The sequence below is a fragment of the Oryctolagus cuniculus genome, chromosome 11 (genome assembly GCF_964237555.1).
Source record: "Oryctolagus cuniculus chromosome 11, mOryCun1.1, whole genome shotgun sequence".
In the NCBI taxonomy this organism is placed as follows: Eukaryota; Metazoa; Chordata; class Mammalia; order Lagomorpha; family Leporidae; genus Oryctolagus; species Oryctolagus cuniculus.
This window is the reverse complement of record NC_091442.1, coordinates 22,130,745-22,155,407: the sequence shown is the minus strand read 5'-3', so window position 1 is coordinate 22,155,407 and position 24,663 is coordinate 22,130,745. Positions and strand designations below refer to the sequence as shown.

The following is a 24,663-nucleotide window of genomic DNA, read 5'->3' as shown; positions in this document are numbered from 1 at the left end:
GCCCCTGGTGCCAGGCCACAGTGTTTGCGCTTCTTCAGAGTCGGTGACTGCGTCGCTGCTGTCCCATTAGTGTACTTTGTGCACTTACAGTGGCCGCACTATTTGCCCATTAGGGAGAGGCTTTGGCTGGGCCCTCCTTGGTGTCACTGTCAGAGACAGGCCACTCCCACATGCCTGGGGGAGGAGAAGGCACGGGGGTGGGGAGGTGGGGGGAGGCAATCACGGCTCTGCCTTCTGACCCCACTCCGGCTGCTGCACTGTGGGGCAGAGGGTAGGGGTGACCTAGGCGCCCCTATGTACACACCTCCTCTCACCAACCATATGACCTCTGCCGGGTTCATTCACGTCTTTGCCTCTGTCTTCATGTGTAAAGAGGCTGCTAGTGGTACCTGCGTCATGAAGTCTGCAAGAACCTCCCCCTCCCCGAGAGCCCCGCCCCTACCAGACACCAGGAAGCGCGAGCTGTTGGCTTCACAGCAGGCGAGGGGAACCACCCGTGCCACGAGAAAGCACAGAGGCACGGAGCAGGGGCGCTGCGGCCTGGCAGGAGTTTGCCTCGCGTGCTGAGTCCGCAGGAAGCAAGGGGCACACAGGTGGGCCCAGATCCTGCAGCTCGGGAACACCGGGCCAGGCGCTGGGACTTCATCTGGAGTGCTGAGGGTGAGGGCACTCAGGCCCCTGTGCTGTGGACGGGACGAGACTTCTGGCTGGGCCGGAGGGACAGGAGGGCAAGGCTGGAGGCCAGGTGACCCCCGGGCAGGCTGCGGGTGTGGCCCGGTGAGGCAAGATGGGCTCCCGCGCAGGCATGGGCAAGTGAGATGGCAACAGACCAGAGAGAGAGCCGCGGTGGGGAGCAGCTGGATCTGGAGCACAGGGCCTGCTGAGTGGGGGTGGGAGCCGAGTCCTGGGGGTGGGGGCTGCCGGAGCGGCTGAGGGGAGCGCAGGGTTGCAGCGGCGGACAATGCGTGCGGTTTGATGCCGGCACTTAAGACTTCTCGGGGAACTGAGACGCTTCCTGATAAACCTTTCTTTCTCTTGTGGCTCTTGAGGTGGAAAATCTTTGTAAAATCTGTGAGTGATTGCTTCCCCCACTGGGGATGAGTGGCCCTCTGTGGGGACACTGCCAAGCCTCCTGGGGACAGGACTGGGGGACAGGGAGCCTGGCCTGTGGGTAGCTGTGTCTCAGAGCGCACCAGTCTTCTTGTGATTTTCTTCCAAGGGGCGATCCCAGAGAGTGGAATGTTCTGCTGGGTGCGTGTAGACAGGGAGCTGGGGTCCTGGCTTAACCAGCCCAAGTGCCCACATAGGTGGGGAGAGCAAGGCCCGAGAGAAGGGGGGTGGCACGTGCGCTGGCCCAGCTGTGCACGAACGCCAGGCCTGGGCCTAGGCTCTCCTGGGATTCCACAGCTGGCACTGCCTCCGTGGAGGGGTCCAGGATGATGAACTGAAAACATCTGCATGGACCCCAGCGGACCGGGGAGGACTCAACTGCCCTTGTCAGCCTTCAACCCCAGGGCCCACCCTGGCCGGCTCTCTGGAATAGGCCCGGGGCAAGACTGGAGGCCTGAACTGGTTCCCCGCTGAGGAGGGGGAGGGGAGGGCCCCCTGGGTCGGGGGTGGGGGAGTGCGGTCCACATCCCTGCTCCCACTGGTTGTAGAGCTGAGAAGATGCCTTTGTCTGCGTTGCCAAGGGAACCCAAGTTTCTGCCTCCTTCTGTGCCCCGATTGGCTCCTGGCAGCGCTTGAGCTTTGGTGAATGGAAGGACCCGGTTTCTGCCTACACCTGCTATGGGTGAGAGACTAGAGCGAGGTCCCCGTGGAAGCACTGTGCACACGTCTGCAGCCCAGAGGGACTGGGTCCCCTCGTTCATTCACTCATTGTTTATCCCAGGCAGCCTCTGCTTCATACACTTCATTCTTCTAGGTCCAGGAAAGCAAATCCAAGATCAGGGGGCCTACATCCCAGCCCCGACATAGCCACAGATGTCTCCTCCCTGCGCCTCTGTTTCTCTGCCTGTACAAATGCAGTCCTTGCAGCTCGCCTGTCCCTGACCACAGCACCGGTCCCCTCCTCTCCGACCCTCCGGAGCCCTCAGCTGGCCTCTTGCAAGGCTCTGACCGTGTTCTGTCCTGCAAGTGTGCTTGTAAGATGCCGGTTGCAACGTGGGGGGTGGGGTTGCAGCCAGCCTGCAGCAGGACCCGGCTGTGTGTAGAGCAGAGCATGCTGGGGTGGGAAGGGGCAGCCCGAAGACCCTGGGGCTCGGCAGTCCTGGCTTCCAGGTCTGACTTGGCTGTGTGACGTTGGGAGGGCCTTAGCTGTACCTCCCACAGCTAGAACACAGGAATAATCCTCCTCACAGAGTCATTGCCAAGGTTAAATGAGAGGACATGCCTGTCACATGAGAGGCCCAAGTCCCACCCCCCCCCAAAAAAAAAGAGGCAAGGAAACGGGGAGCGCCCAGCCCGTGGTGCCACGTGCCTGGCCTTCCATGCTGCTCCTTCCTGGCAGGGCCGAATGCAGGGAGAAGAGAGCGTTGCCCTGGGCGGGCGATGTCTGGGTGTCGGCGCTGATGTGTGCGTAACGTTTCTAAGATCCCCAGGGACCTCAGAGGAGCCCTTTTCAGATGCATTGAACATGAAGCCAAGAGATGAGACTGACTTGACTGGCGGGAAAGGGTAGAGCCCGATCAGTGAGGGCCTCGTCCTAGCCCAGTGGGGCTCCTTGCCACTGGCTGGCCCGCAGGGTGACCCTGCCCTGGGCTGGCTGCTGCAGTCTGCGATGGCAGTTTCTTAGGATGGGGTGTGATGGGGACATCGGGGAGTCGCTCAGTCACCAGGTTCAGGGCCGGAGGGGGCTTCTTAGGCCTTTGGCCTTCGGAGCCTCCCTCCACCTCTGGGCGAAGGAGGCAGCAGCCTGGACTTGGCCATTGGCTGTCAGGGGCGCGTGGGGGCAGGGAGGGGACATTGAAGTCACACCTGAATAGTAGTTGAGGCTTTCCTGGGGTCTGTGATGAGGTGGGCAGGGAGAGAGGAAAGGGAGCTCTCAGGAGAGGAAAAAAGGCTGGCGGGGGTGTGCAGGGGTGCGTACGCGTTCCTGGGGAGGTGACCCTGGGCGGGCCATGTGACTTCTGCCAAGGAGGCCAGATCCTAAGGGACTTGGAGAGGCTGAGTGATGGGCCCAAGGACAAGTGTGTGTGCCTGTGCCTGTGTGTGTGTCTGTGTGTGTCTGTGTCTCTGTGGGTGTATATGTATGTGTGTGTCTATGTGTATCTGTGTATATCAGTTTGTGTCTCTGTGCATATGTCTGTGTGTTTGTATAGAATGTATCTGTGTGTGTCTGTGTGTGCGTGTCTGTGTTTTTATATGGGTGTATCTTTGTGTGTCCTTTTTTTTTTTTAAAGATTTATTTATTTGAAAGACAAAGTTACAGAGAGAGACATGGAGAGAGAGAGACAGAGAAAGAGAGGGGTCTTCCATCCGCTGGTTCACTCCCCAGATGGCCGAAATGGCCAGAGCTGCTCACATCCAAAGCCAGGAGCCAGGAGCTTCTTCCAGGTTTCCCACATGGGTGCAGGGGCTCTAAGACTTGGGCCATCTTCTGCTGCTTTCCCAGGCCATAGCAGAGAGCTGGATCGGGAGAGGAGCAGCCAGGACTAGAACTGGTGCCCATATGGGATGCCGGCGCTTCAGGCCAGGGCTGTAACCCGCTGTGCCACAGCACCAGCCCCTGTGTGTGTCCATTTGTCTGTGTGCGTATATGTCTGTGTGCCTGTGTGTTTGTGTATTTGTGTATCTGTGTCTGTCCATTTGTGTTTCTGTGGGTGTGTACATATGTGTATCTGTGTGTCTCTTTCTCTGTGTCGGTGTGTATCTGTCTCTGTGTGTCCATTTGTGTCTCTGTGTGTCTGTGTGTATATCTGCATGTGTATGTCTATGTGTGTATCTATATGCATCTGTGTGTTTGTGTGTATCTGTGTTTTTGTATCTGTGTGTTTGTGTATCTGTGTCTCTGTGTGATGTATCTGTGTATCTATATTTATGTATTTGTGTGTCTCTGTGTATCTGTATGTCTATGTGTGTTTGTCTCTATATGTTTCTGTTTGTGTATGTATCTCTGTGTGTATGTTTATGTATTTGTGTATCTGTGTATGTTTGTGTATCTGTGTGTGTCTCTCTGTGTATGTCTGTGTATCTGTGTGTATGTTTATATATTTGTGTGTCTATTGGTGTATATGTGTGTTTGTGTATGTGAGTATGTCCGTTTGTGTCTCTGTGTATGTTTGTGTATCTGTGTATGTATGCTTATGTATTTATGTATCTATGTGTATATGCCTGTATGTGTGTAACTATGTTTCTGTGTGTCTATGTGTGTATGTATCTGCATATGTTTATGTATTTGTGCATGTGTCTATATGTTTATGTGTGTCTATGTGTGTGTATGTTTATGTATTTGTGTATGTGTGTCTGTGTGTATGTGTATCTGTGTGTGTATGTCTATGTGTGTGTCTATGTTTCCGTGTGTCTATGTGTGTGTATGTTTATGTATTTGTGTATCTATGTGGTTATGTGTGTTTGTCTGTGTGTATGTGTATCTGTGTGTATGTGTGTGTGTCTGTTTCTGTGTCTATGTGTGTGTATGTATCTGTGCATATGTTTATGTATTTTTGTGTGTGTCTGTGTCTGTGTGTGTATGTTTATGTATTTGTGTGTGTGTGTGTCTGTGCATGTGTATCTGTGTGTATGTCTATGTGTGTGTGTCTATGTATGTGTGTCTATGTGTCTGTGTGTCTATGTGTGTCTGGATCTGTTCATATGTTTATTTGTGCGTGTGTCTATGTTTCTGTGTGTGTTTATGGGAGATACGTAGGTCCTCCTGGAAGCCCAGCTGGTGTGATCAAGACAGCCCCACCCTGAAGACGCTAGGAAATCCCCACCCGGCCCGTGTGCTCAGGGCCGCCTCTTTGCCTGGGCTGGGCTGGGGGGTGGCATGACTGCTTCCCATGGGTGCCTGATTTGCATTGTAAACGCTGCTCCTGGGGACGCTAGGGGCCCTCTTTCAGGCCCCTCCTTGCAGAATGGGGACAGACGGGTCAAGCGTTAGATCCTCTGGACACCTGGTTTGCATTGTGAATGAGCCTGGGTGGGGGCAGAGGGGCCGGGGTCCCCAGTGGCTCTCGGGCCACGCTCCGCAGAAGCCCCCTTAGCCGCCGCCCCTGCTTTCTCTGTGCCTCCCTGGCCGCGGCTCTTGCCTGCTGCTCCTTCTGGCGTGAGTGCCGAGTGTGTGGCTTCCTGAGGGTTCTGCAGATACCCTGTTGTTGTTTGTAATAAGACTGTTTTCTTTTTTTTTTTTTTAATTACAAAGTAATAACACAGTACAGAGACTTTGGAAAATAGGGAGAGAAAAAGAATCACTCCAGACTTGTTGGGGGTTTGGCATGCTTCCTTCCAACCATCTGCTTTGCTTTGCCCTGCGCAGCCATGACCCTCCCGGTCCACTTAGCTCGAGGTCGGAGCCGGAGCCTGTGTTGGTACAGAGAAACGCCCCGAAATTCGTGAGCTGCTCATCCCTTCTCCTGTGGCTGGACGTCTGGCGGTGGCTGGGCTCTGGGGTTTAGCCTAAGGGCACCCTGGCCATATTTCAGACTGGGCAGGCTCCCTGGGGGGATTCTGGCCCAAAGCTGTGGCCGCTCCTCAGGCCGTGCCCAGAGCCCGCGGCGTCTGGGTGAAGGGCAGGCAGGGTTCTCGATTTCTCCCCCAGCTCCCCCTGGGGTGGGAGGCGGGACAGCGCGGAGGGGGCGGCCTAGTTTCACGGAGGCCCTTCTCTAACCCTTGAGCCGATTTCCTCAGCTGGGGGCTGGGCCGCGCAGTGATTCACCTGCCGTGTGGCGGGGTAAGCACACAGCCTGCGCCCGGGTGCCCCACGTCCACGCGAGCCTGAGCGGGGGCCCAGCCAGGCCCCTTCCTGCAGGCATATTCAGAGGGCTTCTGGGCCCCAGGGTCTCCCTGGGCTGAGGTGGGCGTTTCCTTGAGGGTTTCAACCTGCGGGAACAGGTGGACTCCCTGGTTCCCTCCTCAGGCAGCTGTGTTAGCTCCTGACGCTGCTGCTACAAAACACCACACACCCAGTGGCTCGACACACGCGGCTGTGTTCCCCTGGGGTTCTGGGGGGCGGATGTTTGCAAAGCGGCCTTAGGGGGCTGACAACCTGGCGCAGGTGGAGTGGCAAGGGCAGGCTCTGAGGCTGCCCGGGTCCCTTGGCCATAGCCTTCTTCCACTCTGCTGCTGCTTCTTGACGATGTATTTATTTAAAGATTTATTTATTTTGTTTGAAAGGCAGAGTTACAGAGAGGCAGAGAGAGAGAGGTCTTCCATCCACTGGTTCACTCCCCAAGTGGCCACAACAGCTGGAGCAGCGCTGATTCAAAGCCAGGAGCCAGGAGCTTTTTCTGGGTCTCCCATGCTGGTGCAAGGGCCCAAGCACTTGGACCATCCTCCACTGCTCTCCCAGACCATTAGTAGAGAGCTGGATCGGAAGTGGAGCAGTGGGACTCGAACCGGCGTCTGTATGGGATGCCGGCACTGCGGGTAGCGGCTTTACCCACTATACCACAGCGCCGGTCCCCACTCTCTGCTTCTGTTGTCACGTCCCTGGTTCTGCCTCCCCTGCCTCCCTCTTTGTCTTCCGAGGACCCTGTGATCGCAGTGGTTCTGTCTGGACGATCTGAGATTGTCTCACCCTCTCAAAGTGCTTCACGGGTCGCACCCGCTGACTCCCTGTGGTCCTGTGGGGGGACCCTTTCACAGGTTCTGGGCACAAGGACCTGGACATGCTGCTTAGCACGGTGGCCAATGCTAGGGATGGCTCTGGGTTTAGTGGACCCCTAGGTCCTGCCGCTGTTGTGTCAGCAGCCCCCAAGATCAAGGGGACGCGGGGCAGCCTGGGCCTGAGACGCTGTGGCTGGGGACTGTCCCACAGGACTCCGCGGGCAGGGGCCCGGCAGGGAGGCAGTGGACTTGCGATGGTGTTCAGTGAGGCAAACACTGGGGAGAGAGACCCTCTGGGAGGCCCTGCCACGGAGGGCCAGTGCCCCCTCCATGTACTGCCCTTGCTGTGTGCACGTGCACGTGCACGTGTGTGTGTGTGTGTGCGCGCGCGTGCTCATCTGCATCTCTGCTTGAATACTCTCGGGAGGGCCAAGGAGCAGCTCTGTAAAAAGGCCCTTTCTGCTCTTGTTCTTAGGAAAATAATTACACAAGTGACTAATTTTATCCCTAATCCCATAATTACTTTATTATGTGGCGGGTGAGAGGGCCCTGAGCTGTGCCGACGGCGCCACTCTGGCTGCCGGCCCAGTTGGCCTGGTCCGCCGGCACGGGGCACCACCCTGCCTCTGGCCTGGCTTGCCGCGAGGTTGCCCCTGTCCCGTTCTGGCTGAGGTCAGCTACATTTTGGTATTTGGGACCCAAAAGGTCACCGTCCCCTCCCCTCAAGTCCGCGTACAAACGTGGCACTGGGCAGTTAGCTGGCCCCCGGGACTAAGGCTGGGGGAAATCAAGAGATCTGGGGTATAGCTCAGCGCTCTCGTGAATTTGCCCCATGACCTTGAGCTGGGTTTCGACTCCATTGTCTGTACAGTGGGGCCCTGGTCAGCTTTCACACCCAGAGATTCCTGAAGGGAACTGAGCGAGCTGGAACTCAGACCAAGGCAAGTTCCTGCCGTCTGCTGAAACACCACGGTCACGCATCTCCTGATCGTGGCATTACAGATTCGAATGACCAGGGCTGGCACCGTGGTGTGGCAGATAGAGTCACCACCCGGGACGCTGCAGTCCCAATCCCGGCTGCTCCCCCAATCCAGCACCCTGCTAATGGCCTGCGAGAGCAGTGGAGGGTGGCCCACACCAGAGCCCAGGAAGAAGCTCCCGGCTCTTGGTTTTGGCCTGGCCCAGCCCTGGCTGTTGCAGCCATTTGGGGAATGAACCAGCAGATGGAAGATCTCTGTCTCTCTGTCTCTCCCTCGCTCTCTGTAACTCTGCATTTCAAATAAATAAGTAAGTGTTTCAAATAAATTAATAAATAAATAAGACTAGCACCACAGCTGTCACTCAGCGGCTGCCTCCTCCAGAGCAGAGCCAGCTCCTGTCTGTCTCATCCTGTGCCTGAGTGACAGGTGAGACAGGCTTTGTAGAAGAGAAGACCGAAGCAGAGACGCCGTAACCCGAGCTCTCCGCCTCTGCCCCGTTGTCTTCTACTAAATAAAGGAAGTTGTGGGGCTGGGATTTGAACCCAGATCTGTCTCGCTCTTTCCATAAGGCCGCCTGCTGGAATTGGGGGCGGACTGTTGACATTTGACTGTCAAACTGGCTGCGGCAGAGACAGGGACAGCAGAGGACAGCGGCCCCTCCAGTGGGACAGGGAGCTCCGTGGTCCTGGGCTGCATTCAGGTGTCACTGCTGGTGCATGGTGTGAACGTAGCTGGGCGCCCACGTGTCTCTAGGCCCCGGTGGTCTGCAAAGGCTGCAGGGTCGGGGGTCGGGGCTCGGCCCCTGGTGCAGGCCGCTGGGTGGCTGAGTCGGCCACGTTGGTTGCTTCTGTTATCCCAGCACAGGCTGCGTCCCGCTGAGCATCTGCAGAGCCGCTCAGCCGGGGAGTTGAGAACAGGAGTCCACGACCACGGGGTCGGTGCCACGCCTTTCCTGCTCTGCCTACAAGGTCATGGCAAGGTTGCCAGGCCTCTGGTTCTCTCCAGGGGCCGGGTCTGGCATCTGCGTTGCGCCAACGACTGCAGGTGGACAGAAGCAGTAGCGGAGTTCTGTCTGGGGGCCTGGGGCCTGCCTGAGGCCTAAGCACACGGAGTAATGACAGCTACTTTTGTTTTCCAGCATTGCCACTTGCAATGCACCTGCCTTGCAACATTGCATAGTTCGCTTAGAACTCCGTGAGGCCGGTGCTGTGGTCATGCCCACTTTACCGATGAAGACACCGAGACTCAGACGGTTCCGTGATGCTCTCCATCAGAATCTCCTTCCTTCCGCAGCCCCAACAATATTCCCTTGTCTGTGTCTGCCACGTGTTGCTCGCCTATTCCCCTGGGGGTGGATGCGCTATTGCGCCCTCTCCTGGCTGTTGTGGATAATGCGGCTGTGAACACCCTGCTCTCAGCTCTGGGTGGTTTACCCAGCAGTGGAATTGTGGCACTATATGGTTAGCACTTTTTCTTTTTAAGCTTCTTTGTGTGTTTGTTTGTTTTCATTTATTTGGAAGGCAAAGAGAGAGAGTTATTCCATCTGCTATTTCACTCCCCCAACAGCTGGGTGTGGGCCAAGCGGAAGCCAGGAGTCTGGAATTCAATCCAGGTCTCCCATGTGGGTGGCAGAGACTCAAGGACTTGGCCCATCACCCACTGCCTCCAAAGGTGCCCGTGAGCAGAAGGCTGCATCCGAACCAGGGCTGGGACTCAAACCCAGGCACCCGCATATAGATGTGGGTGTTCAGGCAACGTCTTTTTTTTTTTTTTCTTTTTTTAAGATTTATATATTTATTTGAGAGGTAGAGTCACAGACAGAGAGAGGGAGAAACACAGAGAGAGGTCTTCCGTCTGCTGGTTCACTCCCCAGAAGGCCACAAATGGCCAGAACTGGGCCAGTCTGAAGCCAGGAGCCAGGAGGTTCTTCAATCCCGGTCTCTCACGAGGATGCAGGGGCCCAAGAATTTAGGCCACCTTTTACTGCTTTCCCAGGCCATAGCAGAGAGCTGGAATAGAAATGGAGCAGCTGGGACTCAAACCAATGCCCATAGAGGATGCTGGCACCACAGGTGGGGGCTTTAACCCCTACTCCACAGCGCTGGCCCCCAGGCAGTGTCTTAACTGCTGTGACAAACACTCATCCCACATTAGCACTTAAAAAAAAAACCACTATTATTTATTGTGTGCTTATTCTGTGCCAGGAAATGGGTAACACACTTGCCATCTGTGAGCTGCTTCAGAAAACCTGTGAAAAATTGAATTAAAGGATAAATTTTTGTGGTGCAAAAATTTTTGAAGTCCATGTATGACTTTTTCATAATAGACATTTTCCAGGAATTTTTTAAAGAACCCTCGAACTGCCTCGCTCAATCCCTACATCCACTCTGTGTGGTAGATGGAATAATTCCCAATTAGAAGCTGAGAAAAATGGAGGCTCGCAGAGGCTCATGCTTTGCTGGGAGTCTCACGGCCAGGACGTGTCGGAGCGCCCCGCTGCGCGCAGGCCGCCGTTCACCTGGCGGCGTGCTGCCCCCTGGTGGCCGCCCCTCCCGCCTGTCTGACGTTCCCTGCCGGTGGCGCAGCTCCCACTGCTCGCCCCATCACATTTTTCTTCTCCCGCTCTCTGGAAACTCTGAGCCCTTTGACGGCCTGGAAGTTTTTGTGAGTTGGAAACCTACCGAGGGAGGCCTGTAATTTGCTTTCTAATCATAGTTCCCTGGATTTATAGCTGCCTCTCTGCCAGTGGCTGGCACGATCTTGTTCTAGCTCCTGGGCTGACTGGCTGGTGCAGCCACAGAGAGCCAGCCCAGGACGGTTGGCTCCGTGCGGGCCGGGACACTGGACTCCCCAGAGGGCCTGGGTGGGGAGGCAGAGAGCCCAGACGGCCAGGCTGGGGGACCCCTGGCTTGCCGCTCTCCCGGCCACGACACAGAGGCTGGCCCTCCCTGACCCTAAAGGCTGGCAGAGCCAACTGTGCCCAAGTCGGGGGCCTTTTGCAGATGCTGGAGCTCAAACCAGAGTCAGAACGGACGTGCTCATCAGCCGTCTCTCCGCCATCCCTTTGTCTTTAACTTTTTTTGTCGTGGGAAATTTCAGACACACAGGGAAGTGGAGCGAATAGAATGACAGGCTCCCACGAGCTCACTGCCCGGTTTTAGCGATCAGCGGCCTGCAAGGGCTCTTCGGAGAGTCAGTGGAGGGCGTGTGTGATGGGAGGGCTCTGTGAGCAGCTCAGCCTTCTTTTGCACCAGGCTCAGTGAGCCCTTCTGTTCCACTTTCCACGAACTTTTCGAAGAATCTTCATGTGGTCTCAGCCACCCATCCAACAGCATGGATGCTTAAACTCCCTCATTCACCGCTGGGGGCGTCACACCGAGCAGGCAGTCAGCGAATAATCAGGTGTTTGCCTTCTCCGGGCCTCCCAGGTGGTTTGTAAGAGGGGGGTGTGGGTCGGTGCTGTGGCTCACTAGGCTAATCCTCCACCTTGCGGCGCCGGCACACCGGGTTCTAGTCCAGGTCGGGGTGCCGGATTCTGTCCCGGTTGCCCCTCTTCCAGGCCAGCTCTCTGCTGTGTCCAGGGAGTGCAGTGGAGGATGGCCCAGGTGCTTGGGCCCTGCACCCCATGGGAGACCAGGAGAAGCACCTGGCTCCTGCCTTCAGATCAGCGCGATGCGCCAGCCGCGGCGGCCATTGGAGGGTGAACCAACGGCAAAGGAAGACCTTTCTCTCTGTCTCTCTCTCTCTCTCTCACTGTCCACTCTGCCTGTCAAAAAATAAATAAATAAATAAATAAATAAAGAGGGGGTGTGGGGACGGGCACTGTGACTTAGCAGGTCAAGCTGCCACCTGCAGTGCCGGCATCCCGTATGGGCATCGGTTTGAGTCCCAGCTGCTGCACTTCCGATCCAGCTCTCTGCCATGATCTGGGAAAGCAGTAGAAGATGGCGCAAGTCCTTGGGCCCCTGCACCTGTGTGGGAAACCTGGAAGAGGCTCCTGGCTCCTGGCTCCTGGCTTTGGATCAGGGCCGCTCCGGCCATTGTGGTCATGTGGGGAGTGAACCAGCAGATGGAAGGCTTTCTTTCTCTCTCTCCCCCTCTGCCTCTGCCTCTCTGTAACTCTGCCTTTCAAGTAAATAAATAAATCTTTAAAAAAAAAAAAAAAGAGGCCGTGTGGTCAGAGCATACACTTCGGTGTCAGCCGCACTGTTTACCTCCCTGCGCTGTCATTCGCTAAATGTCTCTAGGCAAGTTAGGTCTCTGCTCATCTGTGAGATGGGACACTGGCGTCTGCTCAGCAGTGGTTGTGAGCATTGACTACAGACGAAGTTTCTGCTTTGTTGCTTCTACTTTTATTATTGCTATTTTGAGTTAACATTCTAATAGGAAGAATTCACATATTCACATATTTCAAAAATACAGAACTAGATTAGGATTGGTTAGAATTCGGGCCCTAGGATTGGGCTTTTGTGTGTGTGTGTGTGTGTCTATCAGCAGATAGAAACCGCAGAAGAGTCCAGTGCAGCTGAGGCCAGTGCCCCCGATGCAGAGCAGGGAGCGTGCCTGTCTTCTTTCCTCCTGTCTCCCTGACACACTTGGGTGCCACGGCCCCCATGACAGGAGCCATTGAGATAGGCCTGGGCCAGCAGAGCCCAGAGGTGGAGAGAGAAGCAGATGCCTCGTTGCTAGGAGACTGAGGGGCGGCAGGGACCCACTGCCAGAGCTGGGAGAGCGCCACGGGCTGGTGTGGAGATGCAGGGTCCCCAGCAGATGGTGGTGCAGCAACTCTGAGCTCAGCGGGGAAGAGAGAAAAGGGCAGGAGGAAGGGTTTGTGGAGCACAGCCCCTTCCCTAGACCATGAGCTCGGGATAACCTGTCCATTTCTTCTAACTCCTTGTACGACTAAGTTCTGACTCACTGTGTGCCCTTTGGCAAGCATTGTACTGCTGCAGTTGTGGGGCCTTGGTTTCCTCATCTGTGCAATGGGCACAAACCACTGTGTGGGTTCAGTGAAATGTACATAAGGATGTGCTCCATAAAAAAGAAGAAGGAGTATAAATGCGAATCCCCACTACCACTCTGATCTGTAGCATAATAACTAATTTTCTCTTACTATAAAGCGAGGGCATTGGATTTTTCTCTGCATGGGTTCAAGTCCTGACCGGGAGCCCTGGAGGGGACCTGCCTGTGGAGGTCTGGGTCCTCACTGTGGGAGTTGACTGACTGGCCTCCGGAGGCCCCCGAGAAGGGCAGCAAAGTTCAAAGCCAAAGAGGCAGCCCGGGGGTGATTCCAGGAAGGACTTGGAATGGTTCAGGCTGGAAGTTGTGCGTGGGGGTTGAGGGGATTGGCCCTCTATTGTTTTCTTGTATAATGATAACATGTTGACACACATATATACACACATACACACACACCCACACCAGAAAACAAGCAACAAAACAAAGCCAAACCCAAATTGGCACAAAAGAAGTGAGTCCATGTTTATAAAGCAGCCTCTGGTAACACTGAAAACGTATTTTCTTTTTCTTTGCGTGTACGTACACATGTGCCTTATAGAATCGGAATGCCTGTTGCATGCTGCTCCACGCTTACTCTGTTGCTTGGCATTGTGTCGAGCAGCGTGTAGATTGGCAATGTTATTTGTAATCACTGCACACCCTTCCAGCCTGTGTCTGTATCCCTGTTGTATAATGTAGCCACTATTAATTTCCTTAGTAACTGCACACATGTATAAATTCTAGTTTTCTACTTCATTCTTTTTTTAGTGTTTATTGATTCATTTTCACCTACTGGAAGCTCTTCTACTTTCCAGATGCCTGCAGTGGCCGAGGCTGGCCCAGGCCGAAGCCAGAAGCCTGCAGCTCCCTCCAGGTCTCCCGAGCGGGCGGCAGGGACTCACGTGCTCGAGCCAGCACTTGCTGCCTGCCTTTCAGGGTGCACACGAGCAGGAAGCCGGATGGGAAGAGGGAAGAAGGGGTCAGACTCGAATCCAGACCCTCCAGGGTGGGACGAGGGCATCCCGAGCAGTGTCTTAAACACGGAACTAAATGCCTGTCTCATTTTTTTTAAAGAAAATTATTTATGTGAAAGGCAAATAGAGAAAGAACAGAGCACTTCCCTCTTGCGCACATGCTCCGACGAGTGTTCCAGCCACGTTCTTGTGTGTGCTGTTCCCTGAGGGTCCACTTCCAGAAGAGGGGCTTCTGGGCCATGATGTGTACACTCTTTAAGATGCACTGTGCGTCGGCCAGCGCCTCGGCTCACTAGGCTAATCCTCCACCTGCGGCGCCGGCGCCCCGGGTTCTAGTCCTGATCCGGGCGCCGGATTCTGTTCTGGTTGCTCCTCTTCCAGGCCAGCTCTCTGCTGTGGCCCGGGAGTGCAGTGGAGGATGGCCCAAGTCCTTGGGCCCTGCACCCGCATGGGAGACCAGGAGAAGCACCTGGCTCCTGCCTTCAGATCAGCGCAGCGTGCCGGCCGTAGCGGCCACTTGGGGGGTGAACCAACGGAAGGAAGACCTTTCTCTCTGTCTCTCTCTCTCGCTCTTTCACTGTCTAACTCTGCCTGTCAAAAAAAAAAAAAAAAAAAAAAGATGCACTTTGCGCTTTTTCAAGTTACCCTCCCAAAGAGCCAGGTGGGAGCTGCAGTGCCTGTCTGCGTCTGTCCAGCACACTGCGGGCTCCCTGCCTTAATGACAAGACAGCCTGGCCGTGGTGGGCGGGAGGCTGGCTTGCGTGCATGGGGCAAGGGGAGAGGCACCAGTTGCCTGGGGGCTTTGTCAGAGTCCCCCGGGGGGCCTGGTGGGGCGGGGGCGGGCTGTGCGGCCATGCTGGCCTGACTGTATCGGTCTGCTCAGGCCAGCAGTGCTGCCCCTGGTGTGATCCTGAGCTCAGCCTGGTGCGACCCGTGTCACCACCCCAAGACATCCACTCTGGAGGCTGGCGCGGCCTCCCTGACCACGCTCACGGACTGGCCCATTCATGTGTGGGTGGTGATTCATCAGGGCTGTCGGCGGCTCTCACCAGCGTCCTGTCACTTGGTCTCTAAAAATAACTTTGTCCTGTTCCAAGTGACCACACTGCCAGGTGTCCAGAGGTGCAGTCCCTTGCTGTGGTTATGTGTGGGAGGACATACGGGTATGTGTGAACATGTAATATGCATGCGCACACATACATGTACATGTACACATGCATGTGTGTCCGTGTGTGTATTGGGGGTGAGGCTGTCATCACAGACACCTTCGCTGGTTGACCTCTGAGCCAGGGATTCGGGGTGGGGGAACAAGAGATAAGACAGACTCCGTTCCTATCCTCTCATAGCTTGGGACAAGCGTCTACTCTTTGGGAAGTGGCGGAGCCAGCCAGTGGCAGCAGGGGTGTCTGGAGATTCTGCACTCACTCCCTTCTGAATGGGGGAGAGACAGCAGGAGAGGGAGGAGCCTTGGGAGGCATCGGAACAGGTGGGGGCAGACTCTGGGAGAGAATGTAACATTCTGCCAGTCAACAACTGTATCCTGCCAAAGCTCATTTCAAATCCATTCTTTTTTTTTTTTTTTTTTGGTGATATCTTTTGCATAAGCTTCCTTTAAGTTAGATTCAAGATACAGAATGTACAAAAATGCAGCTGATTTTTAATGGACGCTTAGAGACCCTCTCGCCCAAGGTTTCTTACCCAGCACCCAGGGGGTGGTCCGTGTGCAGACTTCCTGGAATTATAATGAGAGTGCATGTGTGTGCACACATGCCCACGAGAATTTTCCTGGGAGTAGCTTTGCAGTTTTCATTGCATTTTCCAGGGAAATCATGACCCATAAAAGGTTGAGGAAGACTCTAGCCCAAGTTGCTCACGTTACAGGTAAGGAGATTGGATCCAGAGAGGAAAACAGCTGTCCAAGATCTCACGGCCAAAGTCAGAATCCAGGCTGCCGGGGTCCTCGCCCACTCAGGACGCCACCCTCCCCTGGCTGGGTCCCGAGTCAGAACACAGCTGCTGCAGGGCCACGGAGCCACTTCCCGTGCCCTGCAGGCTCCTATGCATCCAGCCGAGCAGGCTGGGGCCTCCCGAGGCAGGGGGCTGCAGCGTACCAGCCTCCAGACCTTCCCGCTCCCGGGCGCCTCCTGACTCAGTCCTTTGGGGGGCACTCACGATACTGAGACCCACCTTTGTGCCAGGCCTTCCACACAGGAGCGCTTCTGAGAACAAGAGACGGACCGGGTGGCTGGAGAGAGCGGGCAGCGGAGGGCATAGACAGTGGTAAAAGACCGAGGCCGGCCCGTTGTACAGGGAGCAGTTAAAGTGCCACTCGCATTTCAGTGACCTGACACACGAGGATCAGAAGTGACAGTAACATTCGCTGAACACGCACTGCAAGTCAGGTACTCTTCTAAGCTGTGTCCAGGTAGTGCTGTGTGTAACCCCTGTAATAGCCACAGGGGATTACTTCGGGGAAACTGAGGCACAAGGACGTTCAGCACCCCTAGTGAACAGCTGCTCTGGCAGGTCTCCAGCCTGGGCTTAGGTCAGGGTCACAGCAGGGCTGGCAATGCCGCTGCAGCCCCCACCGCTTCTGATGCCGGGGGTCTGGGGCGGGGGGGGGGGGGGGCGGAAGGTTTGCTGCTGCCCAGGGACCACACTTTGAGGGCCGCCGGTCTGTTTACTGCTAGGGCGAGATGAGGGCGGGGAGGAGAAGCTGTTCTTGATCTCACCCAGATGATTGCAGTGCCCTGCCCTGGCTGCAGACCACGGCTGCCCTCCCGCCCAGCTGCCTACCCCCCATCAGGGACAGGGCAGTCCTCCTGCAGCCCGGCTCCTCGGGGCCGGCTCTGCTGTCCGCTGGAGCCCTCTGCAGTGAGGAAAGTTCTGCAGGCTGTCCTGTGGGGTAACCGCCAACCACATGTGGCTGTGAGTGCTGCATTGTATTCCGTTCTCTTCCATTTAAATGTAGATAGTTACCCGTCTGCTACACAGGGAGGAAACCACTCCCATGCCAGTCAAGGCTCTCCTTTGGCACCCACCGTCTGCCTTGAGGCCTCAGCCACAGCCCTGGCATCTCCCCGTCCAGGCCATTTCCAGCCGGTCTCCTGTCTCCTACCGGCCTGCCCGGTTCTCCCCAGCCTGTGCCTTGTTTCATGCCGTCTCCTCCGTCTAGATTCTGCTTCCACTCTGTCCTTCACGCTCAGCCCTAATGCTCCCTTGTCCCCAAAGCCCACTCCCCTGTGTAGGCTCTTTCTCCTCTAAACTGCCCAACACTTTACCACTTCTTACGACCTGTGATCCCTCTGTCACTCACGGCAGTGGCTGATGTCAGTACTGTCTGACTTTTGCCGCAAGCTGTCGGGGATATGACTGTGTTTTCGACAGTAGGCTCCTGCTTCCTATCCCAGGTCCCTCCATGTACACAGACGAGCTCCATAAACCCCAGGGACCTTTCCACCGGTGTCCTGAGGACAGAGACGCGTGACGTCCATCTCCTGTCTGCAAGCTGCTTGTAAGCTCCCACGAGGGCCCGATTCATGCCCAGGGAACCACTGAAGCCAACAGTTATTTTGGGCAGCCAGATAGAAGCCACCGAGGGCCCAGTTGGCGCGGGGGGGTCCAGCAGGAGCCGCCCAAGCAGAAGGCTGAGTTTACACAGACGGACGGCTTCTCTGCCCAGCCTGGCCCCGCGCGAGGAGACGGCAGCATTCAGATGTCGCTGCCTGGCTGCTCTGTGAAGTCGGGGATTAACTGGTGATGCGGTGACTGGCCCAGCCGTCTGCTTCCTGCAGATGGATGAGCGAGTGGAGGGTGCAGAGACTGTAGGGCGGTGCCTGCTGCTGGCAGGACGTTGGCTGGGTGGCACCGGGGCCAGGCATGGGAGCACAGGCGACCGTTGCTGATCTGAGCTGTGGACAGCGGGTGAAATTCCGCTGGGCCTGCCTTGGGGGTTTGTGAGGCCTCCAGACTATCCCTGTTCAGAATGGGAAGACAGCTGAAAAAGAAGAGAAATAGCTCTCTAGCTTCGGACGCTCATGCTAAGAATATGTTCACCCTGAAAACCTCAGCATCTATTCTGCGGGGCTGGTCCCCTTTTTAAAAAATAAACCTCTACACTGAAGTTATAATATAAATACAAAAAAATGCGCAGTTCTGACGTTGCCACATCACTGGGGTGGGCGTTGTGGTGCAGTGTATTAAACTGCCCCTTGGGGTGCCCACTGGAGGGCCTGGGACAGGGTCCCGCCTCCACTTCTGAGCCAGCTTCCTGCTGGTGTGCTTGAGACACAGCAGGTGATGGCTCGGGCACCTGGGTCCCTGCCCCCCACATGGGAGACTCATATGGAGTTTCCTGGCCCTGGGCTTTGGCCTGACCCAGTCCTGCCTATGGCAGGCATCTGGGGAGTAAACCAGCTGATGGAAGGTCTCTCTCTCTCTCTCTCTCTCATTCTGCCTTTCAAATAAATAAATAAATAAACTTTAGAAACCAGGTTTATACCTGTGTAGTTCCCCCCCCACAACAAGAGCTAAACGTGTCAGCATCTCCACAGTGCATTCGTGCTCAGCCAAATGTGTGCAGGATTAACGATGCCACAAGCGCGGGCTCTGGAGCCGGCGTGCCCGGGCTGGAATCTTGGCTCCGCTACTCACTGCAGCGTGACCTTGGACTGAGGACCTCACTTCAGGTTCATCCCTGTTAAGGCCAAAATTATACGTCCGCCTCGATTTTGTCGAGATTTAAACGTGAAACTGTAGACAAATTGCTGGGCACAGTGACAGTGACAGCACGCTATGGGGACACGAGTGCTCTGTGCGAGGGTGATGCTGATTGAGGGTGATGCTGCAGCCTCTTCTGACAGCCAGCACCACAGACACCCGGCGTTTCTCCCGCTGCCTCTCCCGGCTCCCAGGCTCTGTCTGGTGTTCGCCAAGATCCCCTCTGACTGCGGCAGAGCCGTGATGTTGTGGTGATGCAAACCTCAGCTGACACTCCAGACACCTGATCTGGCAGGCTGCGTGGACATCTGTATCCAGTAGGGAGGTGGCCGGGTTTTTCATGTTCAGGCCCCGAGAGTGTAGCTCCCAGACCTCCCAGGGGAGGACCGATTTCCTAGAGTTTGGGTCACAGCACTGGACCCACAGAGTGTCCCGGCATCCTGGGCGCACCCCACTGCTACTCTGGGTCTGACAGGACGGCCTGGGGGACACACACCATGTCCTCAGCACCCTGAGTTGGACCCTCTGGGGTGAGGGGTGAGAAAATAGCCCTTGGCCTAAACTCACAGGCTGCAGCTAGGAGCCCCACGGAGGGGGAGAGGCTGAGAGGTTATTTATAGCCAGAGGGGTAGTGGTGAAGAGGAGGGGCTGAGGAAGGGCTTCCTGGAGGATGCCTGGAGCAATGAGAGGGTCTCTGAGGCGAGGGAGACGGCGCGGCAGAAGCAGCAGGGCTGGGCAGAGGCGCTGTGCCCTGGTGGCCGGAACCTGTCAATTTGACCGAGTGAGTCATGTGCTGTCTAAGGAGGAGGCTGAAGAGCCACGTGAGACCGGGGTGGGGGGGTGGGGGGGGTGGGGGGGTGGTGTCGCGAGGTTTGGAGAGGCAGGCTGAGGCCTCTGCGCTTCTTCATCAGGGAACGGGAGCCACCAAGGTGCTTCCATTAGGAAGCAGGGCGGGGCCGGCTGCTCTGATGACAGGTGGAGCCCAGCATTGCTCGGGCCAAGGCTGGAAGTCAACTGCCCAGGGCTGCGGAGTGCCCAGTCCTGCGCAGAAGCCCGGCTGGGGGTACCGAGGAGTGGGGTTGGGGGAGCAGAGGCAAGGTTCCTGTCTTTGAAAGCAGCCTTGTTGGAGAAGGCGCAGAGCCTCATGAGAACTGAGCCCCAGATTCAGATGTAGAGACGAGGAAGAGCCTGAGTGGGTGTGTGGGGGGGGCTTCAGGAGGGGAGGCAACCTTGAGGAGGGGGGTGCTTGGGGAGACTGGAGGAACCGCAGGCATGCCCCCGTGCAGGCTCCCCTGAGGCAGAGGAGAGAGCACGGAGCGAGCTAGTCACCATGCTCCTAGCAGCCCTGAGAGGTGGTGCTGATACCGACCCATTGCACAGAGGCTCAGAGCGGGTAAGGCCTTGCCCAAGGTCCTGGAGCTCCCGCACTAATGAATGCCACCGACCCCACCCCAGTCCACTTCCCAGAGGTAACCATTGCCCTTGGGGCCCTCAGCGACACTGTACCAGGTTTGCAAGGTGCTGGGTGCCCTGAGCTGGGGGTCCCAGGGGTGGGTGAGATCTCTGGGGACTGTGATGTTGGAGGGTGTTCCCAGGAGGGGAGGGGCAGTGAGGAGAAGGAAACTCTCTGCCGGCTGGGCACTGCCCTGTCCACCCAGACGCAGCCACCCTGCAGTGCCTTCCCGGGAGTGCCAGTGACCGGCGGATCGGCCTCGCTGGGCAGACCTCCCAGGCCTGCTCGTCGTCGCTCTGCTCTGGAAAGCTTGGCCCTGGCAGCTTCCTCCTCTGGCCCAGCGCTCAGCCCACCCAGGCCCGGCTGCCCGCCGGGGCCAGAGCCAGATGCCCTGCAGTTCTCTTGCCCTGGAACACCCTCCTCCCCCAGCTTTGACTTTGACCCAGCCCCACGGTCCCCTCCTCCAGGAAGCCTTTTCTGATCCTGGGGCCTGGGTGAGGACCTCAGGGCATCTTTTGTCCCGACTGAAAGAAACAGACCGAGAGCCACATGGGTACCTTTCACTTTTCCAGTGGCTGCATTAAAAAAAAAAAGTGAGAATAAGCATGAAATTATTCTAATGGTGCCTGTAATTTAACCCAACACTCCCATAGTATGATCATTTTGATATAAACGTTATCTCTGAGATAGGTTTTTTTTTTAAAGATTTATCTTATTTATTTGAAAGGCAGAGTTACAGAGAGAGGCAGAGACAGAGAGAGAGGTCTTCCATCCACTGGTTCACTCCCCAGATGGCCACAACAGCTGGAGCTGTGCCGATCCAAAGCCAGGAGCCAGGAGCTTCTTCCAGGTCTTCCACATGGGTGCAGGGCCCAAGGACTTGGGCCATCTTCTACTGCTTTCCTGGGCCATGGCAGAGAGCTGGACAGGAAGTGGAGCAGCCGGGTCTCGAACTGGTGCCCATATGGGATGCCGGCGCTTCAGGCCAGGGCGTTAACCCGCTGCGCCACATCGATGGCCCCTCCGAGATAGGTTACATTCTCTTTCTTTCAGTACTACATCTTCACACTCTGGTGTGTAGTTTACATTTAGCACGTATCAATTTGTGCAAGCCACATTCTAAGTGCCTAATAGCCACGTGTGGCTTGTGGCCTTCACGTCCTGGCCCTGCCATTTATTAGCCCGGTGAACTCTGCAAAGTCATCATCCACGCCGAGCCTCAGTTTCTCCCACCGTAAAAGGGGTTCCTAATTGCAGCGCCAGGGAATTGTTTTACAGATTGAACAAACGGCCGTGTGTCTAGTGCTGGGCACAGAGGAAGTGCTCGGAAGGTGGTGGTGATTCGTCTTCTGGAAGCTTCTGATGTGCTGGTTTCTGGGCCGATCCCCCCCGCTGGACTGATTGTGAATTCAAGGGCAGACACTGTCCCGGTCCTCGCGCCTTCCCCAGGGCTTGGCTCAGTGGGAACGGCCCTGCTTGCTGGAAGAGCGATTCAGCGCTGGCCGGGAGCGCTCCTCGCCCACCCTGTCCAGCCAGGATCAAGGAGCCCCTGGCGGCTGGAGTTCTGAGGCCACGTCCAGCTCCCGACTCCCCGTGGGCCACGTCGCTAAGTGGCTGCTTTGCTGAGGGTCTTGGCTCCCTCCTTTGAAAGAGCAGAGTGGGGGGAGGAGCCGAGTCCCTGCCCACCCCTGAGCGGCCTGGAGTGTGTGTGGGGTGGGGGGGACGCTGCCTGCTTTGCCCCGGCAGCCAGTAGAGCAGATCATCCTCCCAGCTTTCCTCTCTCCTGGACTCCTGCACCTTCAGCTTTGCTCCAGTTAACATTTAAAAAGAAAAGAATTTCTCCTGCCTCCTAGGCAGAACGGAGAGGGAGGCGGAGCCCTGCCATTTCTCTTCTGCCAGCACTTGATGACCCCCGACCCCCCCCCCAACCCGGCCCAGGGCCAGAGGAGGAGAGGGGAGGGGAGGGGAGGGGAGAGATGCTCCCATCTGACAGGTGAGAGAGGACATGGAGGGACAGAGCCAGGGCTGGGAGCAGAACTCACAGCTGAGGGAGCCGCAGAGCCCGCTTCCTGGGCTGGTCTCCCCTGGCCCTGGCACTTCTGCCTGGGGGCTTTCAGGAGACTTAGTCCTGGGTTGAGTCTGGTCCCAGGGCCTCAATTTCCCTGCCTAGGTGATGCGAGCGGCCAGGTAACCATGTCAACGGATGCCTGTGGGGGCCTCGTCCCTGCCTGATTCCTTGGTCGCTGTCAGGTAGAGTGGGAAGTGTGTGTGCCACTGAGCAAGCTGACCTTGGACAAGTCGCTCCCACTCTGGGCCTCAGCCTGCCTCTGGATTTAATGGGGGATATGTGACAATGAAAGTGCCGTACACACTCAAAAGTGCTAATAGAGAAGTTTGCCAATAATAATAACAGCATCAGAAATAATGAACATAGCAGGAGAAGCCCGGTTTTCGGTATGGACCCACTGAGCTGAAGTGAAATGGGCCCTTTGGGTGTAGCTGCAGAGTGATGTCTGGGAACATCCTGCCTTGGGCTTGGAGCGCAGCCTGGATTCTCCTGGGAAAGTAAGAGGCTCCATCTGCCTAGGGAGGGTGGGAAAGTGGCTCTGCCCCGAGGAGTGGGGAGGGCCCTGCCTGGGGGGAAGGGCCCGGGGGAGGGGACCCAGGGAAGGGGAGTTGAACTAGGAGGCCCTGGGGAGGATTTGGCTGCACAGCCCCGCCCTCCCGAGCCTTCCCACAGGAGCCCATGGACGGGTGGCCGTGTGAGCAGAGAAGGCTGAGGATCTGTTTGGAGCAAAATACTTGAAGGAGGCAGGCAGGCATCTCACCGGAAGCACTGGAGTCATCTGCCGAGGGAACTCCCAAGTGTCAGATTCGTCCGCTCATTCCTTTGAGCTGCACTCAAACAGCACCCTGGATGGCAGAGTGGCTCGCCTGAGGCCACACCCCTGAGGGCCGGCTGGGGCTCCTGGGGAGTTCCTGGGAAGAACTGAAGTTGGGAGATGGGGGTAGGGCCGTGGTGGGGATCTGCCAGGAAATCTGCTAGGCAGGACCCTGGGTTGCCCTGGGCCGACATGTCGGGCTCGCCCTCTCTGGTCTGCAGGGATGGAGTGTCCTCTAGGCTAGGAGGAGTTGGCTGCTTCCCTGTGTCTGCTCTCCACCCACTCCTGGGCCCAGTGGGCAGCAGGGAGAGAGAAGGTACTGGAAGTTGTGTCTTGGGACACCTGGTATAGGAGTGGAAGGCTCGCTTTGGGAATGGGACAAAGGGGCACAGTTCTCTAAGGGGTGCTGGGAGGTGGTTTGAAGAGCAAAAGAATAAATGTGCGTTCTGTGGGGGGAGGGGCAGAGGCCAGGAGTCATGTGGGCAGCCAGTGTCCAATCATGGACATAGGTCTTTGGCCATCCTGGGGGTGACCCGCCTTCTCCAGGCCTCTCATGACCTGAGCCCTGGAGCCCTACATCCAGCCCTTTGTTTCATTGTTTGCAAACCGAGACCCAGAACCAGGGAGCAGCTTGCCAGTGGCAGAACTGGACTGAAGCACTGGCCTTCCGCCTTCCAGAGCCCTCTGCACTTGGCGGTCCCTGCCTGTGGTCTGAGTGAGGTGTGCTGGTCCCAGCTTGGAGGTGGAACCGTGCTGCGGGGGAGGAAGACCCCTGCTTGACTTGGTTCTGAGCTATGACCTCTGCCAGCGGCCTCTTGGCCACCCCCACCTTCCTGGAGCCTGGGGAGCAGGCGCATCTGCTACACAGTCCCTCACAGATCCCTGGACTCACTGTCTCCCTCATGGTCACCTCACAGTGCACGTAGGGACCAATGCACAGACGCACAGCCTCCAGAGACTCTGGGAGGCAGGAGGCTTCCAGGGAGACCGGAGAACGGTTGCAATAGCTCCTTCCCAATGGGGAGCCACGCCGCCAAGTCCCCACAGCTCCTGCCACACGCTGTGCTGCAGGGGAGGTGAGGGGGTCGGCCTGGGGGGATGGGCGGCCCCCTGAGGCTGAGTCACCCCCTCTGAGTCAGGGATCCTCCCTCCCTCCCCCTCCTCAGCGCTGCTGAGCCCCAGGGGTTGGCCGCAGTAACCAGGGCTAGGGTCGGGGCAGAGAGGTGCAAGAGTTGCCTCCTGCTGCCCAGTCCCGCAGTGGCCAGGCCTGGGAGGAGGTGGCCCGGGGGCGGGAGAGAGGGAGGGGAAGAGGGAGCCAGGCAGCGAGGAGGCGGAGGCAGGGGCAGGGCCGCCGCGAGCCGCGAGCCGCGAGCGAGGAAGCAGGCGCGAGCGGCCGCCCCTGGGCTGGGCGTGGGGGCCAGCGGGGCGGGGGCGGGCGCGCGTCGGGCGCCAGGCCCGGGGCTGTGGGCACGGTGCCCAGCCCCCGGCGCACGCCGAGCCGCCGCCGCTGCAGTCGGCATCCATCAGCGGCGGGGGTGTCGCGGAACAGGCAGCTCCGCAGAGCCCGCCGCGGCCGTGCCGCCCCGCCCCGCCCCGCGGCCTGCCGCCCGAGCCGCCGAGGGGCCGCCCCTCGCCCAGGCTGCCCAAGATGGGGACCCTCGGGCCCAGGTAGGCACGCGGGGGTCGGGGATGGGATCGGGTGTAGCCAGGGGCCGGGAGCTGCTGTCTGTAGGCCCAGCCTCCAGCCCTGGGGGAGGAGACCGCGAACTGAGTTTGCAGGCTGTTGACCTCCCGCCAGGGTAGGGGCTACCGGGGCTGGTGGGCCGCTGCCTGCTGGGGACTGAGCTCTGCTGCCTGCTGCCTGCTCTTGCTGTCTCTTGGCGGCCCCGGCC

At 57.3% G+C, this 24,663-nt stretch overlaps 1 protein-coding gene across 18 annotated transcripts in view; it reads left to right on the top strand.

Moving 5' to 3' along the window:
* The window catches only part of EPB41L1 (erythrocyte membrane protein band 4.1 like 1), a 128,046-nt gene that overhangs the window by 30,819 nt on the left and 72,564 nt on the right, over nt 1–24,663 (top strand). Inside the window, exon 1 of one of the 18 annotated variants that reach the window (XM_051845073.2) lies at nt 24,150–24,439. The exons of the other annotated variants lie outside the window; for them this stretch is intronic. The gene's annotated coding sequence lies outside the window, so the exon portion shown is untranslated. Of the gene's footprint in view, nt 1–24,149; nt 24,440–24,663 lie in introns of those variants that run through there. 18 annotated transcript variants of the gene reach the window in all.